Genomic DNA, 14,641 nt, shown 5'->3' with positions numbered 1-14,641 from the left:
CTTTATGGCAATGTAAAGGAACCAAGAAAATCTAGATCGGTTGAGCTTGGAGAACCATGACTCTGCTTCTAGACTCTAGAAACAGTTAACCTGGGAGTTACTGACACATTTCTCTACTTTTTCATGAATCAGTCCATGAAAATACAACTCATCGTCATTGAGGATTGGATGGTAGTCTATTTCAATTTCTAGCTTGCTGATATAAGTGCCAAGAGGGACTAAACACTGGGACTAAAAGGGATTCAATGAGCCAATTCAGGGTGAATAGTTGGGTCCTATTTTCCTCAAAGCGGTTGCTTGTCAACCATCATTGTCAAAGTACATTTGAAGGACACAGCACCATAGGGTGATATTCTAGGGAGATGCTAAATAGCATAAGAGTTGCCCCACAAAATCTGTTTCTACCACCATGAGCTCCTGCTTGCTGTGTCCTCCCTTGTCCTGGTCCCTTCCATGGCAGCAGGAGGAAAGCCTGGTCTAGAGTGAGGAAGGGGTAGAGAAATGAGCATGGCAGAGTTTGCTTTTTGGACAAACAAAGATTTTACCCCCGTTGCCTTTCTTGAGCCCCTGCTGTCTGCGTTTGGTAGAGCAGAGGCTTGGAGTGAGGAGGTTCCTCCCTCTAGCCAGCCTGACACTACTTCCGTCCCTCTCAGTCAGTGCACATTTTCCCCAGGAAACTGATGACAGGAGTCCATGCTGCAGCAGTAAAGGGAAGGTCAGCCACCTCTTCTGTGGAGGATTCTGATGCCAGCGCAGGGACTGAGAGGCTGGTCAGAATGCCTCCTTAAACCTCAGAGTGAAGCACTGTTTTTGGAGAAGTACCAAGTCAGGGAACCCGAGCAGAGTGGACAGAGTAAAGACGAGAATAAAATACATGGACCAGGCATGGTGGCTCGTGCCTGTAGTCCCAGGAGGGATTTAGGAGGCCAAGGTGGGCAGATCACCTGATGTCAGGAGTTTGAGATCAGCCTGGCTAACATGGTAAAACCCCGACTCTACTAAAAATACAAAAAGTAGCCGGGTATGGAGGCGCATGCCTATAATCCCAGCTACTTGGGAGGCTGAGGCAAGAGAATCACTTGACTCCAAGAGGTGGAGGTTGCAGTGAGCCAAGATCGTGCCACTGCACTCCAGCCTGGGCAACAAGAGTGAAACTGCATCTCAAAAATAAAAAAGAATAAAACAGTTCTTTGTTTCTCAAAGTAAGACATGGTACAAATATACCCATCACATGATTTTAGAAAAATTGAGGGAAATGAAAGCAAACACAAGATATGCAAAACAGTAATGTCCTAACTTGTTTGTAGTTACCAGAATAATGACTTACACTGGTGATACTGAGGGAGAAGGAAAGGAAAAATCTTTTGGGGAATACTGCAGAAGCAGCCTGCCTCAAAAGTCACAGCAACAGGCAAAAATAAAACATGGGAAAAACCTCAGACTTCACCTGCACACAGATAAGTAGACAGGGTCCAGCACAGAAGCCCTTTGTTCTTTGTATAATTAGCAAACTCCCAGGAAAAAGTTTCCTCCCCTTTTCAGGAATATACATGGTGGGCTCCATGGAAACTGGCACAGGGAGGAGGGTGACTTACCTAAAACAAACCCACAGTTATATAAAGAGAAGTGGTGCTTTGTGCCTGCCTAGACACATACCTACAGCTGAATAAGATAAGGGGAATTGCACAGACAGCTTTACTGGTAAAAAAGTTACTAAAACAGCTACAGGGAAGACAGTACTTTCTTATAAAAGTTTTTTGCAATAAGCTGCAAACTGGAAATCCACTCAGACTCCTCTCTCTGATGTGGAGAGCTTTTCTTGTTTAGCTCATTAAACTCTTGCTCCAACATCACCCTTGTAACCACGTTCCTTAATCTTCTTGGATATAGGACAAGGAACCCCGGGTATGAGTTCAAACAATGAGAAACTGCTATATTAAGGTGCACTGGTGAGACTGCAACAATACCTTTGCTTATCATACAAATGAAAAGAAAAATCACTCCCTTTCACCCAATCACACAGAGAAAAGCACTTAAGTGTTCAAAAGTAGGCTTGTCACATTCCAAATGCAAAATGATTTATGTGCAGCCAAATACACAAGAAGTGGATTTACAAATAAACACTATATTCACTTGGAACAATAGTTACTCCATTAAAATTTTTTTTTGAAAAATACTGAAACTAACCTGAATACTGAAACTGACCTGCATTCAAGTTTCTTCAACAGAAACATTATCAAACTAATAAAAAAAAATGAGATATATCAAAGCAAAATGCCTTCTTGAGGTTTTCCGTTAAATTTCTCTGTGTTTTTTAAATAGTTTTAATGCCAAGGCAACTCACAACTGTATTTTTAAAGTGAATATTATTGCATTGTTTTTGCATTATCTTGTAGGACAGAAATGTAAAGAGTTAGGGATTACCACTTTAGAAGTAGAGACAGTGGTCTGTTTTTCTATTCAAATGGCCCCAGATGTAGCTCTCCCCACAATTAAACCAGAAAAGAGGGATTGTGCACTCACAAGTGTCATGCATACACGATGTGGGTGCATATACCTTTGGATATATGTATACAACCTACTACATACAAACATATGTAACACACACAAAGACTCTCTCTCACCCATGCTCCTCCCTCCCACACCCACCTATACACCCAGCATAAAAAGGAACCCAACTCAGTTATCCATATTGTGCAAGATATATCAAGTGCATTGCCAATTACATTTACCCTAGAAAACCAAACCAGAAAAAAAAGGGGGGTTACTACTTCAGGGATTTATAACAACTTATTGGACATAGACAATACTTGGTATAATTCTCCAACGGCAGCTTCTATTGAACCCTCCCTGGATAAAGGAAACTGCACCATTTAAATCATACAAGAAAACCAAACCCGATTTACATTGGCAAAAGTGAAAACTACGTTGGTGGCTTCAGGACTTTGCCAACACTCTTATTCCTCCTCTCCCTCTGGGAAAATAAAAACAAAAACAAAAGAAAAAAGCCCCAAACAAAACAAAAGCCGAAAACTGCAAGAGAAGTGTCAACCCACAAAACAAAAGTGCGCTCCACAGAAGCTCAGCACATCTTCATTTGGTAGCGCTAGTGGCCTTTCCATGCGGGCGGCGCCAGCTCCTTTCTCGGCTGCCTGTCCAGGTGCTGAGCGGGAACTCCGCGTGCCGGGTGCAGGTCAAGTGATCCCGTCGCGGGCGGGCAGAGGTGCCCGGGCAGCCGCCGCTGTGCCCGGGTCTGGGGTGAGCTGCACTGCTGCCCCGGACCTCGGCCCCACGCCTGTCTCCCGGAGCTCCGGGGCTCCGGCTGCTTCCTCCTCCCTCTGTGGGCTGGGATAGGGTCCTCGCGGGAATCCTGCTCCGCTCCCTTCTCCAAATCCACAGGCCCCGGCTCTCCGGAGACAGGGAGGCTCATACAGGATATGTGCACATGCTTTTGTTATAAGCAGAGTTGAAAGACACCCGTTTGCTCTCTCGAGTCCTTTTGGCGAGCGCCGCAGGAAGCCGGGCTCCTTTCTCGGTTTAGAGGCGGCAGCAGGCTCGCGGCGTAGGGCCCGCAGTGCCTGGAGGGGGCAGGCGCCTCCGCCGTCCCCTCGGTCCCCGATCTTCCGTCTCCTCCTCACCCGCCTCCTGCACGGACTCACCCTGGGCTGCGGCCTTTCTTTCCCCAAAGCTGGCCCTTTACACATCGGACTCTGCGTCCTCTCCAAACACAAATACTTAACAATGCGGTTCTTCAGGTGGCGAGAAGAGTGAGCACTTCTAAAACCGGCCCATTGGGAACACGGAAGTAAGTCCGAAGCCTCGCTCCCTAGCGCCCCGGCGCCCTAGCTACCGGCTGCGAGTTGACCCTGCCGTCCCGCCCCTCGCCAGCACTCGCGGCCGAGGGCGCACAACTCCGAGGCTTTTCTGCGCTGGCCGCTGCCGGCTCTGGCCGGGTCCCTGCAGTTCACGAAAGGCAAGACGGCGTCTGCGGGGCTCCGCGGGGCGCCCCGCTGAGGGCGTGGTGGGCCTCCCACTCCACCTGTCTCCCGTCCTGTCCCAGGCGGAGACCAGCTTCTGGGTTGAGACCTCCGTAAACTCGGGGTCTTGAGCAAATTGCCCCAGTCCTGAATTCAAAACCAAGGGGGCGGGGTTGGAGGCCATGAAGAATCAAAGGAACAGTATCATGGGAGCTCAGCTCCTCTAGAGGGTGACAGCAAAGGGTTTTTGACACAGAACTTCGCGGGCCCCTGTGTGAGTACGTGTGTACGTGCGTGTGCGCGCCCGTGTGTGAGGGGTTGTGGGGGCTGCTTGTAGGAAATGAGCAGAGAGGGAGCATAAACCGGAGGTTTAGGGGTGTGTAGGCCAGAGAAGTTTTGCCGTGACTATTAAAAGCTGTCAACAGGCTGGGCGCCGTGGCTCACGCCTGTAATCCCAGCACTTTGGGAGGCCGAGGCGCGCGGATCACGAATTTAGGAGATAGAGACCACCCTGACCAACACGGTGAAACCCAGTCTCTACCAAAAATACAAAAACTTAGATGGGCGTGATGGCACGGGCCTGTAGTCCCAGCTACTGGCAGGCTGAGGCAGGAGAATCGTTTGAACCCGGAAGGCAGAGGTTGCAATGAGCTGAGATCACACCACTGCACTCCAGCCTGGAGACAGAGCTAGACTCTGTCTAAAAATTAAAAAAGAAAAAAAAAAAAGCTGTCATCAAATACATAGACTTGGCTCACAAAGGGGTGGGAAAGCCTGCCCTGTTGCTTCCTAGGCCTACCTCAGCCTGTCCTTCCCCTCTCCTCTCTGATGCCTTTCATATTCTTCTTCCCAAGAACCTTCATTCTCCCTGCTGAAACTGTAGCCCCGTGCCCACTGCCTATAGCCAGCTGGCTGCCTTTCCTGGGGTGAGGATCCAGAAGTAAGCATGCACACACGGACCAAGCATCTGCTCTGCTGCTATTCGGAAGGGCCAGCAGGCATCCCCTAACACTTCTCCATCCTCCCTGCTGGCTGCTTTGTGCCTGGCTATGGGAAAACAAGCTCCTGAGACAAAGGATGGGAGGAAGCCACAGGGTGCACCCAGCACATGCTCCTCCTGGGTGTCCGTTTGTCTTGCTCTCAACCCATATCACTCTCTCCTGACGCTGCCTAATTTTACTTCCTGACCAGTTGCATATGTGTTTATTTATTATCTGTCTCTCCTCACCACAATGTGAGCCACTAAAGCAGAGGCTGTGTTTCTCAGCTGTGTCCCTGCACCTAGAATAGCACTGCATGTGGTAGGTTAGGTGCTCAGGAGAGACCTGAGCTAAATAAAGCTAAATCTCAGAGACCTGAGATAAATAAAGGATAACAAGGCCACATGAAGCATTAGAGTTTTCAAGTTTCAAGGGACCTTCGAAGCCATCTGGTTTAATTCCCCATCTCCTGCACGACAGCCTGATGACTGATGGGCACCATCTCTGCTTGTATATGTCTAGTGATGGGAGGCTCACTGCTTTCTAGGAAAGGCCCCCTCATTGGGAGAGCTCAGTTGGGAATGTCTTCATGTGAGCTAAAATGGCTGCCTGTCGGTTGAGCTAGTTGCTCCAGGACCGTGACCCTTTCCCCGTGCCTCCCATTGCACGTGTGAGATGCCCAGCACAGCCTCTGAAGTCATTTCCTTTCCTGGGCTACCCAATGCCTTCAACCAGTTCTCCTATGAAATAGTTCCTAAGGACCTTGCCATCCTGATCATCCCCCTTTGGGTTTGATCCAATTTGTTGAAGGTCCCTTAAAATGTGGTGCTAGAATGCTCTAGATGCTCTCACCAGGCAGAGTACAGTGGAACTGAAAGCCCTCTTGCTCTAGACTAGCAGCTCTCCAGCTGGCTGTGCATTAGAATCATCAAAGGGCTTTAACAAATATCAGTTTCACTTGTCATGTGTTTCCAAAGCACCACAGGTGATACTTATGAGCAGTCAGGGTTGAGCACTGTGGATCCTGACCCTCTGTGTGCATAAATGCAGTCCAAACTCACATTTGCATTTTGTGCAATCACAGCACGCAGCTGGTTCATATGATGGAATCCCAAGGCCTTTCTTGAGGTTTACCAGCCTATGGCAGGGATACTTTTCTCAGTATCTTCTTTCTCTGTCTGTATCAGGCCCAGCCTCAAGATAGTAACATCTTGTGTGGTCATATTTTCCCCGCACCAGCCATCCTGCTGCTGCCTGAGAGGGAGGGAGGGTCTTTCTGGCTCAGAGGCTTGATGTGCAATCAGTTTGGAAAGAGCCAGGTGCTCCCCTCTCAGCTCCCTATGCCAAGTCCCCTTGCTGCCCATGCCCCGCCCTCCCGTCCTGTCTGCTTGTGATGGGAAGTCATGTACCACTTCACCAGGCTGCTGGCACTGCGGTGGCACTGCCTTTGAGGGTCCCAGCCTGGCTGCCCACCATGGGGAAGAAAGGCCGGGCTCTCTGGTTGGTGCTGCTGCCCCTGTCCCAGGGGGTGGTCTCCTCAGCACAGGAGCTGCAGTGGATGGACAGAAGCTGCTGGTGAGGTTCTCACTGGACTCAGCCACAAAGCCTGCCTGGGCTATGGGCTGTGGCAGGAGGTGGTGGAGAATGGCTTGGGAATGAGGGAGGGGAATGGCTTCTCTGAAGAAGAGGGCTCAGGCCCACCACTAAAAATGCCTGTGGACACACAAATAGTGTGAGTTGTGGGAGTGGTCAGTGCCAAGCAAGGCAGGCCCCTGCTTCTGAGTAACCACCGCTTTGCAGCTAGTTCTGCTGCCTGGGATTCACACACCATCATTTTCACCCATCTCAATCCTGTCTCATTAGACCTGGCATGAGTTTCAACCATCTCAGAATACACTGTATGATCATCTCAATCTGATGTGGTCTGCTTCTCCTCTAACTTCAGAAAGCTGTGGTTGAGTGGAATCGAGGTCATCTGCATTTCAGCCCTGGCCCTGTCACCTGGTAACTATGAGTTTTCTCATTCTTGGTCTTCTCATCAGTATAATAGAAAATGATGATGTCTGTATCTTCTGTAAACCAGACCACGAATGCCCTCTCTATCATCTACCTTACAGAGTTGGTGTGAGACTCAAGCGAAATAAGATCTGTGAGGAAGTATAGTGCACATCATACAGAGCTAGACCAAACCAGTATTTGCTGTTTTAATTTTTACAATTAATTGGGCCATTAACAATACCCCACCAGCCTCTAGCTCAGGCTGTCATTGACCCATAGTTTAAGCCTTAAACTGTATTGTAACAAATGATTTACATGTTGTGTCCTCTGTCCCAGCATGTTCTTGAGCATCCTGAGGGCAGGGACCAGTCTTGCTTGTCTTGAGGATCTGCCCTGGCAGGGGCTCCCCAGCAGCTGCTCTGATGAGATGTGCTCCCAGGGAGAGAGCAAAACTGCATGGGGAAGGCCAGCTCTGAGAGGCAGAGAGAACAGGAAGATCACCACCTAGGTGCAAGGGAGGAGGAAGGGAGGAAGAGGAGTACAAAATAAAGATGACTTTCTTGCCTACCATCATGCTAAGAACAGATGAGGGAAATCAACTGTGAGAGATCTTTTAGAATATCACACACAGTGTCCCCACATCCTGCCACCTCCCTGCCCCAGCTCATCATGGTCCCAGCCTGGGCTCCTGGGTCCCTGGAGATCTAGGAAAAGTTTAAGGTATGTTCAATATTTTGAAAGCCCAGTGGAAATACCTTTTTTTTTTTTTTTTTTTGATGGAGTTTCGCTCTTGTTACCCAGACTGGAGTGCAGTGGTGCGATCTCAGCTCACTGCAACCTCCACCTCCCAGGTTCAAGCAATCCTCCTGCCTCAGCCTCCTGAGTAGCTGAGACTACAGGTGCGCACCAGCATGGCCAGTTAATTTTTGTATTTTTAGTAGAGACGGGGTTTCACCATGTTGAGCAGGATGGTCTCGATCTCCTGACCTCGTGATCCGCCCACCTCAGCCTCCCAAAATGCTGGGATTACAGGCATGAGCCACTGCACCCAGCCGGAAATATCTTTTTAGGGAATGCCACCTGGGCTAAGCAAAACAGTGCATTTCTTTGAGGTCAGCTGGGCCACACTGTTCATCTTATGCCGATTATGAGCTTTGATTAGCAGCTGAATGCCAATGGGTACAAAAAATTATTTAAAGCCTAGGTCTATGTAGGGAATATATAATTAAACAAGTAAAAATTCAGGAAACCAAGGTTTAGACCTCATTTTGCCTGGGGTTAATAGAATGATCTTAGCTAACTCTTTAAGTGCATTAGTCCTAAATACCAAGAATATGTTTGGAACTGGCATCTTGCATTTCACTATCTCAGCTGGAGATAGCCAGGTCAAGAGGGATTCCATCCAGGGAATCTTCCTGACATGTTTTCCTTGGATGCAATTCCCTACTCTTGACCATGTTGTGCTGGCAGGTTCTTGGATCATTTCTCTATGTCAGTGGATGGATTGCTGTGCAGCTAAACTTCCAATATGTTCAATATCTAGGTACAACTCCATCTGCCTGGGTACCCCACAGTGTAAGCCTGTTTGGTGAGGGAACATTGTGGCACCGAAAGAAGAAAGCTCAGGCAGATCCTGCAGTTGCTGATTCTTCAGGATCCTGTGAAGGGTTCCTGCTTAGTGATATTTCCTAGATCCGCTCTGTGACCTTAGCAACCTTGCTAAGGCTCTCACCTGCACAGGAAGAATGGGCAGCCCTAGCGGGGAGCTGTTAGGGCCAGGGATAGGAGGTACCAGCAGTCAGAGACAAGGAAGACTGACTGATCTCTCGGGGATTTGTCCCTTATCCTGGGGACCGTCCAGCCTGCTGGGTGGTAGCTGGCACCTTGTCCAAAAGTATGAGCTACCTGAGGGTCAGGCAGACACAGGACAGGACTGTCTTCTGGGAGATGTGTACCCCTAGATTCTTCTGTCACGTAAGACATTCCAGATGGAAGGAGGCCCTTTGACCTGCAAAGCCAGCCAGAGAACCAGGATCAGGGCAGGGAAAGAGCTTGCTAGCCTGAGACGGCTCACACCCAGTGGGGGTGCAAGGAGCAGTGTCTGTGGCCCCAGACCTCCTTTCCCCACCCTGTCACCTTATCTCTGAGACATAGTCTGCAGCATATGTCCAAGGCCCCTCCAAGCACACCCTGCCTTTGGAATTCTGTTTTGCCACTTTGGAAATCTGCCCAGACCACTTTGGGGAGGTTGTTTGAATCAGGTTTCCACGGTCTCTCAATCATCCCTCAGCACTGACCAGTGTCCTCTCAGAGGTGACCACCAGTCACATCTAGAGAGCAAGGCATGTGTTTAATAATGAGGCAGAGCAGAAGAAACCCCTCTTTGGGGATTGCCAGATATCTCTCTTGTCCTCTTCTGGGAGTCAGCTGTTGATTTTCATCACCCTGGTAGGTGAGCCTGAAAGAGAGAACTCTTGGGGCTCATTCCTGGAGGCTGAGAAATGCCACTGCATGGGGACACCTGCCACCCCCAGAAAGCAGTTTGCACTTTTCCTTAATGAAGAGACCCCCTACCCCACCACTTGCACACAGGTGGAGGCATTTGTCTCCCAGGAAATCACAGGTGTCTCCAGGCCTGCTGCTTGGGCGTTTCCAGCTCATCTCCCACAGCCTGTCCTATGAGCTTGCATTTCAGATCTGGGGCAGGAAGGCAGTCTCAGGTCAAAGGTGTCAAGAGAGTTGCAAACAGATACTATGATCCAAGATGGCTGATCGCTAACAGCTCAGGATTGTAGCTCCCAGTGAAAGTGCAGATAATGAGAGGACGCCACACTTTCAAATGAATTTTCATTGCTCACGGACCAGAAGATTCCCAGTGGAGGAGCCCCAAGGGTCACCAGCACGACTCTTGTGGCCGGCTCAGCGGTTTTGATGGCACCTCGGCGCGGCAGCTCTTTATGCAGAATAGACGGGAGGAGATTCCCTGGCAGAAGAGCACCATCAGTCTTAATGCCACTGTTTTGGCTGGTGCAGTGGGTTGCTCGGATTCCAGCTCTGGGAATCAATAAACTGGATGTCCACTCAGAAACCCAACTAGAAAGGCAGTAATCGTAAAGACGACAGATGGATAAATTTATAACAAAGGGAAGAAACCAGCATAAAAAGGCTGAGAATACTCAAAATCAGAACCCCTCTCCCTCTACAGGGGATTACAGTTCCTCATCAGCAACGGAACAAGCCCTGGTGGAAAAGGACTGTGTGCCATTAAGAGAAGTAGGCTTTGGAAGGTGGATGATAAGAAACTAAATGAACTAATGGAGTTGAAAAACAACACGAGGAGTGGGGGAAGATGGTGCTGTAGGAGCAACTCAGGATTGCAGCTCTCAGTGAAGTCGCAGAGGGTGAGTGCATGCCGCATTTCCAGATGGATCTTTGTTGTCCACAGAACAGGGAAATTCCCAGGTGTAGGAGAGACATGGGACACCAGTGCAGCTGTTTTGGCTGGTGTGGCCATTTCAGCCAGCGCCGCAACGCAGCGGCACTCCGCACAAAACGCACTGGTCTGGGTGCCCTGTTAAACCAGCAATTTGAGATTTGGGAGGGCAGATTAGCATATTCATCTGATTAAACAGGACTTGGACAGTGAGCCAGGCCAGGAGATTCCTGGGAACCGAAGTTTGAGCTGGCGCAGTGGGTCGCTGCATGGGAAATCACACAGATCCCGGTGCCCTTTCAGCAGGTGACTGAAACACCTGGGAGAGAGTCAACCATTCAACTTAAAAAAAAAAAAGGGCTCTAAGGCAGGGAGCCAGGTGATCAGGCTTGGCGGGTCCCACCCCCACAGGGACAAACAAAACAATGATTCGAAACGCTTGGGGTTGAGAGTTTCACAGCGGGCACAGCTGAACCCAGGACAATGCAGCTTGGTGGAGGAGGGGCGTCGGCCATTACTGAGGCATTCCGCCCCTACTGAGGTACCCTTCCATTGCTGACGCAGCCTGCCATTGCCGAGGAAACCCGCCATAACAGAGAGAGTCCACCAATACAGAGGTGGGCCACCATCACCACACCAGTTCTAACCACACCCATATAAGCAGGACTACAGGGAATTACACTCAGCAGCAGGGCGGAGCCCATGGCAACAGGGCGGAGCCCACAGCAGCAGGGCAGAGCCCACAACAACAGGGCGGACCCCACGGCAGCAGGGCGGAGCCTCGGCAGGCAAATAGTGATTAGACTGCCTCCTAGATGGCCAGGACAGTGCAACAGATACTCATTTTTTAAATTTTTTATTTATTTATTTTTAATTGCATTTTAGGTTTTGGGGTATATGTGCAGAACATGCAAGACATTTGCATAGGTACACACATGGCAGTGTGTTTTGCTGCCTTCCTCCCCTTCACCCACATTTGGCATTTCTCCCCAGGCTATCCCTCCCCTCATCCCCCCAGTAGACCCCAGTGTTTGGTACCCCCTTCCCTGTGTCCATGTGTTCTTATTTTTCATCACCCAACTATGAGTGAGAATATGCGGTATTTCATTTTCTGTTCTTGTGTCAGTTTGCTGAGAATGATGTTCTCCAGATTCATCCATGTCCCTATAAATGACACGAACTCATTTTTGATTGCTGCATAATATTCCATGGTGTACAGATACTCATAAATAAAGCCCTAACTCCCTGGGACAGAGCATCTGAGGGAAAAAAGGGGTTTATGACTTCTGCTGCAGCAGACTTAAACGTACCTGCCTAGCAGCCCTCAATGAAGAACGGAGCTCACAGCTCAGCCCTTGAGCTCCTATAAAGTACAGACCGTCTCCTCAAGCAGCTCCCTGACCCCTGTATATTGAAAGAATCACCTCAAAAAGGACTGATCAGACTGACATTTGGCAGGCATCAGTCTGGGACAAAGATAGCAGAAGAAAAAACTGGTAGCATCCACCACTGTTCCACAGCTGCTACAGGTGTACCCCAGACAAGCAGGGCCTGGAGTGGACCTCAGCAGTCTTACAGCAGAGGGGCCAAACTGTTGGAAGGAAAACTAAGAAACAGAAATACTTCATCATCAACAAGCTGGGCGTCCACTCAGAGACCCAATCAAAAAGTCAGCAACTACTCAGATGACAGGTGGATAAATCCACAAAGATGGGAAGAAACCAGTGCAAAAAAAAGGAAAACACCCGAAACCAGAACACCTCGCCTCCTACAAAAGACCAAAACTCCTCACCAGCAAGGGAACAAAGCTGGATGGTGAATGACTGTGATGAAATGATGGAATCAGACTTCAGAAGGTGGGTAATGAGAAACTTTCGTGAGCTAAAAGAACATGTTCTAAATCAATGCAAAGAAACTAAGTACCTTTAAAAAAGATTTGAAAAAAGATTTGAGGAAATGATAACAAGAATGGACAACTTAGAGAGGAATAAGAATGAATTGAAGGAGCTGAAAAACACAACACGAGAACTTTGCAAAGCATGCACAAGTTTCAACAGCTGAATTGACCAAGCAGAAGACAGAATATCAGAAGTCAAAGATCAACTCAATAAAATAAAATGAGAAGCCAAGATTAGAGAAAATAGGGCAAAAAGGAATGAATAAAGTCTCCAAGAAATGTGGGACTATGTGAAGAGACCTAATCTACGTTTGACAGGTGTACCAGAATCTGACAAAGAGAATGAATCCAAGCTGGAAAATACTCTTCAGGACATTATCCAGGAAAATTTCCCAAACCTAGCAAGGCAGGCCAATATCCAAGTCCAGGAAGTACAGACAACACCACAAAGATATTCAGCAAGAAGAGCAACCCCAAGGCACATAATCGTCAGATTCACCAGGGTGGAAATGAAGGAGAAAATGCTAAGGGCAGCCAGAGAGAAAGGTCAGGTCACCCACAAAGGGAAGCCCATCAGACTCACAGCAGATCTCTCAGCAGAAACTCTACAAGCTAGAAGAGAGTAGGGGCCAATATTCAACATTCTTAAAGAAAAGAACTTTCAACCCAGAATTTTATATCCAGCAAAACTGAGCTTCATACGTGAAGGAAAAATAAAATCCTTTGCAAACAAGCAAGTACTCAGAGATCTTGTCACCACCAGGCCTGCTTTACAACAGCTCCTGAAAGAGACACTACACATAGAAAGGAGAAACCAGTACCAGCGATTCCAAACACATACCAAATGGTAAAGAGCATCAACAAAATGAAGAATCTGCATCAACTAACGGGCAAAACAGCCAGCTAGCATCAAAATGGCAGCATCAAATTCACACATAACAATATTAACCCTAAATGTAAATGGGCTAAATGCACCAATCAAAAGACACAGACCGGCAAATTGGATAAAAAGCCAAAACCCATCAGTGTACTGTATCCAGGAAACCCATCTCACATGCAAGGATACACAAAGGCTCAAAATAAAGGGATGGAGGAATATTTACCAAGCAAATGGACAGCAAAAAAAAAAAAAAGCAGGCGTTCCAATTCTCATCTCTGATAAAATATACTTTAAAGCAACAAACATCAAAAGATACAAAGCAGGACATTACATAATGGTAAAAGGATCGATACAACAAGAAGAGCTAACGATCCTAAATATATATGGACCCAATACAGGAGCACCCAGATATATAAGGCAAGTTCTTAATGACTTACAAAGAGACTTAGACTCCCACACAATAATAGTGGGAGATTTTAACACTCCACTGTCAATATTCGACAGATCAACCAGACAGAAAATTAACAAGGATATCCAGGGCTTGAACTCAGACCTGGAACAAGCAAACCTGATAGACATTTACAGAACTCTCCACCCCAAATCCACAGAATACACATTCTTCTCAGCACCACATCACACCTACTCTAAAATTGACCACATAATTGGAAGTAAATGCAAAACCACTGAAATCATAACAAAGTCTCTCAGGCCATAGTGCAATAAAGTTAGAACTCGGAATTCAGAAACTAACTAAGAACTGCACAGCTTCATGGAAACTGAACAACTGGCTCTTGAATGTTGATTGGATAAACAATGAAATGAATGCAGAAATAAAGAAGTTCTTCAAAACCAACAAGAACAAAGACACAACATACCAGAATCTCTGGGACACATTTAAAGCAGTCTCTAGAGGAAAATATATAGCAATAAGTGCCCATATGAGAAGAGTGGAGAGATCCAAAATTGACACCCTATTGTCAAAATTGAAAGAGCTAGAAGAGCAAGATAAAAAAAAACTCAAAACCTAGCAGAAAACAAGAAATAACTAAGATCAGAGCAGAACTGAAGGAGATAGAAACACGAAAACCCCTTCAAAAAATCAATAAATCTAAGAGCTAGTTTTTTGAAAAGATCAACAAAATAGACTAGCCACACTGATAAAAAAGAAAAGAACAACCAAATAGATGCAATAAAAAATGATAAAGGGGAAATCATCACAGATTCCACAAAAATTCAAACCATCATCAGAGAATATTACAAACAACTCTATGCACATAAACTAGTAAACCTGGAAGAAATGGATAAATTCCTGGACACCTGTGTCCTCCCAAGCCTAAACCAGGAGGAAGCCAAAACTATGAATAGACCAATAACAAGGTCTGAAGTCGAGGCAGCAATAAAGAGCCTATCACACAAAAAAAGCCCAGGTCCAGATGGGTTCGCAGCTGAATTCTATCAGACACACAAAGAGGAGCT

This window comes from Callithrix jacchus, chromosome 9, assembly GCF_049354715.1.
Source record: "Callithrix jacchus isolate 240 chromosome 9, calJac240_pri, whole genome shotgun sequence".
NCBI lineage: Eukaryota > Metazoa > Chordata > Mammalia > Primates > Cebidae > Callithrix > Callithrix jacchus.
Note: the sequence above shows the minus strand (reverse complement) of the source record.